Source organism: Sminthopsis crassicaudata, chromosome 1 (genome assembly GCF_048593235.1).
Source record: "Sminthopsis crassicaudata isolate SCR6 chromosome 1, ASM4859323v1, whole genome shotgun sequence".
NCBI lineage: Eukaryota > Metazoa > Chordata > Mammalia > Dasyuromorphia > Dasyuridae > Sminthopsis > Sminthopsis crassicaudata.
This window is the reverse complement of record NC_133617.1, coordinates 511,833,864-511,838,698: the sequence shown is the minus strand read 5'-3', so window position 1 is coordinate 511,838,698 and position 4,835 is coordinate 511,833,864. Positions and strand designations below refer to the sequence as shown.

Sequence of the window (4,835 nt, the reverse complement as noted above, 5' to 3'; positions counted from 1 at the left end):
TTTTGTACAGACCCATATGTATAGGTGAAAATTCTCCCCCTGCTTTCAAATACACAGTGTTATACACATCTAACAAAGTGCCTCTTATGAAGTTTATCCCAAGATTATCACTTAAAGGCCTGTATTGGTAATTAAAATGACCTTTTTTTTTTTTTTTTAAACAAAAGCAATAAAGAAAAAGCAAAGAAAATCCAGCTTGCTATCTCAGAAGAAAATCAACAGAGCTTTCTCCACTACATGAGCTCTCCTTACAAAGAATTTAGGAATTTTACAGCCAGTTTTTCTCCAGTGAATTCCTCCAAAATCAAAGGATTCAATAACTGAACACCCAAATGGAAAATCTCTCTAGTGAGCACCCACATAGTAGCATAGGAGTTAAAATGCTGGATCTAGAGTCAAAGAGAAGTGAGTTCTAATTTAGCCTCAGATACTAATGCCCTATGTTACCTTTGGCTAGACACTAAAGTTCTAGTTGCCTAAGTTTCTTAGTCTATAAAAATTGGCATAATAACAGCACTGAATTCTCAGAGTTATTGTTTTACTCAATAGTATTTTATTTTCCAATTACATATAATGATAGTTTTCAACATTCATTTCTGTAAGATTTTGAGTTCCAAATTTTTTCCTCCCTCCCTCTTTTACCTCCCCCTTCCCCTAGATAGCAATCTGATTATGAGCTTCAGCATAATTTCATCATTTATAACTATATAAAGACTGATCATATAGAAAGAAGAATAGAATGGAGAAGGTGAATGTGCCCTACCAATCTAGAATAAAATTTTCCTACTCAGTGCAGCAGTAGTACTGCTGTGATCAGTGGTCAGCTGTGATCCCCAACTCTGCAAAAATCATATCAAAGAGATCTCCAGTTGACACTGACTGATTTTGGCAATCTTGTAGGATTCTTCCCAACATGGGAATATAGCATCAAAGAAACAGAACCACCCTAAGTGACAACTCCTTCATCACACAGAACATTTAATCAGTGATGGTACAAAGAATCAAGTTGCACTGAATCCCACCAACACAATTTTTGATGCTAAATGTTTGATCAGTCATAGATTTGATGATAAGCTATACAGTCAGACATGAAATATTGGTCTTTCAAAATGATGAATGATGCAGGCAGCAAAGGGGCAAGTGGAATTAAAAAAAAAAGAGACATAAAAAGTTTCTTTCCAAAAGAAATATCTTCTGTGGTCTTATCAAGATTAAATAAATTGCTGAAGTTTATCTTGGGAAGACATTCATAAATGCTTCAGTCACTGAACCAGCCTATTTCAATGATTCTCAACAACCACCAAAAATGGTGGAACCATCACTGGTTTCAGTGTGCTCTGAATCATCAATGAGCCAACTGCTGCTGCTATTTCTTAAATCCTGGACAAAAAGGTGAGTGCCAAGAGAAAGGTATAGCTCTTGAATCTTAAAGGTGGTACTTTCTAAGTCTCCATTTTCACTTTTGAAGATGGCACTTCTGAGGTCAAGTCCACAACTGGGGACACCCACATGGGTGGGGAGGACTTTGACAACCAGGTGACCTATCATTTCATTATTGAGTTCAAGCAAAAACACAATTTCATCACTGAGAAGAAGAGGGTTGTTCTCCATCAGTATGGGAACATGCAAAGTGTATCCTCTAGTATCCAGACCAGTATTGTGATTGACTCCATCTATGAAGGTACAGATGTCTATACCTTATACTTCTATATACTATATATACTTCTATAACTGTCTCAAAAAGCTGAATGTTAATCTCTTCCATGGCACATTGGAATTGTGAAAAAGACCTTAACAGATGCCAATCTAAATAAATCACAGATTCATGTCACTGTCCTGGTGAGTGGTTCCAGTTGCATTCCCAAAAATTCAGAAGTTTCTGCAAAACTTTTTTTTTGAATTTAAATCTTTTTTTATTAATTTTATAATTACAAAATTATAATTTTTTTGATAGTACATATGCATGAGTAATTTTTTCTATAACATTATCCCTTGTATTCATTTTTCCAAATTTTCCCCTCCTTCCCTCTACTCCCTCCCCTAGATGACAGGCAATCGCATACATATTACATGTGTTACAGTATAACCTAGATACAATATATGTGTGTAAATCCAATTTTCTTGTTGCACGTTAAGAATTGGATTCCAAAGGTATAAGTAACCTGGGTAGAAAGACAGTAGTGCTAACAATTTACATTCACTTCCCAGTGTTCCTTCTCTGGGTGTAGTTTTTTCTGTCCCTCATTGATCAACTGAAGTGAGTTGGATCTTCTTTATATTGAAGATATCCACTTCCATCAGAATACATCTTCATACAGCATTGAAGTGTACAGAGATCTTCTGGTTCTGTTCATTTCACTCAGCATTAATTGATGTAAGTGTCTCCAAGCCTCTCTGTATTCCTCCTGCTGGTCATTTCTTACAGAGCAATAGTATTCCACAACCTTCATATACCATAATTTACCCAACCATTCTCCAATTGATGGGCATCCATTCATTTTCCAGTTTCTAGCCACTACAAAAAGGACTGCCACAAACATTTGGGCACATACAGGTCCCTTTCCCAAACTCTTTAGTATTTCTTTGGGATATAAACCCAGCAATGCTGGATCAAAGGGTATGCACAGTTTGATAACTTTTGGGGCATAGTTCCAGATTGCTCTCCTGAATGGCTGGATTCTTTCACAACTCCACCAACAATGCATCAGTGTCCCAGTTTTCCCACATCCCCTCCAACATTCATCATTATTTGTTCCTGTCATCTTAGCCAATCTGACAGGTGTGTAGTGGTATCTCAGAGTTGTCTTAATTTGCATTTCTCTGATCAGTAGTGATTTGGAACACTCTTTCATATGAGTGGATATAGTTCATGAATTTAAATCTTGTCATTGACACATTGATATCCCAGTTTCTTTTATAAAAAAAGGTTTACACTAGATCCTGGAGCCCCTTCCGGTTCTAGATCTATGATCTTATACCTAAACAGTAGTGGCAGAGCCAGCTAGCTAAGAAAGCTGGACCTGGACTCAGGAAGAGTTGAGTTTGAATTGATCTTAGACATTTACTGTTTGTTTGATCATGAGGAAATTAATGCCAATCACACATTCCTCATCTGTAAAATGGGAATAATAGCACTTACCTCTGAGGGTTACTATGTGAATAAAATGAGATCATATTTGTAAATTGTTTTTCTGCAAAACTTTTTTGATGACAACTCAACAAGAGCATTAGTTCTTGTGAAACTGTCGCCTAAGGTGCAGTGAGGCTGCATTTGGCTGCATTTGTTAGGCTGCCATTTTGTCTGGAGATAAATCTGAGAATGTACAAGACTTTCTGCTCTTGGATGTCACTTTTATTTCTCTTGAAATTGAAATTGCTGTTTTTGTTTTCCTTCTCAGGTTTTTTTTCTCTCTAGATCAAGTTTTCTTGTGCAACAAGATAACTATAAATATGTATACCTATATTGGATTTAACGTATAATTTAACATATTTTACATGTATTGGACTACCTGCCATCTAGAGGTGGGAGTGGGGAGAAGGTGGGGAAAATTTGGAACAAAAGGTTTTGCAAGGGTCAATGTTGAAAAAGTTACCCATGTATATGCTTTGTAAATAAAAATATATAATAATAAAAAAATTTTTAAAGAAATTGAAATTTCTGGCAGAGTTATGATAGTTTTGAACAAATGTAATACCAGCATCCCCATCAAGCAGAAGCAGACCTTTACCACCAGCAAAAAGACTGATGTACTTACTTAGATTTATGAAGGTGAATGAGCAATGACAAAATATCAACCTGCATGGCAAATTTGAGCTCACCGGTATCTCCCCCAGTACCTAGGAGTGTTCCTCTTTTTGAAGTAACATTTGATATTGATGCAAATGTCATCTTCAATGTTTCTTCTGTGAATAAGAACAAGGAGAACAAGATCATCATCACCAATGTCAAAGCTTATCTGAACAAAGAATACATTGAGCATATGATCCTGGAGGTTGAGAAATACAAGGCTGAGGATGAAAAGCAGAGAAACAAAGTATCTTCCCAGAATCATCTTGAATCTTAGGCTTTCGATATGAAGGTTACCATGGAGGATGAAAAGCTGTAAGGCAAAATTGATGATGAAATCAAGCAGAAGTTCCTTGAGAAATGTAGTAAAATAATCAACTGACCAGATAAGAACCAGACTGCTGAAAAGGAAGAATTTGAGCAATAGCAGAAAGAATTGGAGAAAGTCTGCAACCCCATCATTTCTGTTTTATCAGGATGCAGGGGGCATGCCAGGAGACATGGGGTTCTTAGGAGGTGGAGCAGCCCGGTCTGGAGGTGCTTCTTCTCCTAGACCCACCATTAAGGAGGTTGACAGCAGAAGAAAAAGCTTTCTAAAAATTGAAGAGCTCATATTTGTGGACAAAACAGTAACAGTTTAAAAGTAATATTTAAGCTATTGTGGAAATCTGGACATTTTGAATACTTGAATTGTGCAGAGGGAGAGAAATGAACATTCCATTTTATCAGCACTGTATATAAATGCAAATGCAATCCTCATCCTAGAGAAACACATCTATTTGTAATTGGCACTAGAGAATAGAATTCTCCAAGATTTGGGAGAGTCTGTATCCCATACTTTCTGATTACTTAGTTTGGGAATTTGGAATACTTTGAAGTAGCAGATAATATGCTGAGTTTCTAGCCAGAGGACCTGAGTTCAAATCTCAGGTGGCCTAGTTCTTTAAAATGTTTCTCATGTGCCAACATCCTTAAATGGAAAATCCCCTGAAATTCCCTTCCCTACCACTGTTTCCCTAGTTGTTAATGCTTTTCACTACTTTGTATT

The 4,835-nt window shown here is 36.6% G+C and overlaps 2 pseudogenes; both read left to right on the top strand.

Moving 5' to 3' along the window:
• Window positions 1-975: 975 nt before the first annotated feature.
• LOC141550678 (heat shock cognate 71 kDa protein pseudogene) lies at window positions 976-1,899 on the top strand (annotated as a pseudogene).
• Window positions 1,900-3,078: 1,179 nt separating this feature from the next.
• Window positions 3,079-4,428, top strand: LOC141550676 (heat shock cognate 71 kDa protein pseudogene; annotated as a pseudogene).
• Window positions 4,429-4,835: the final 407 nt, after the last annotated feature.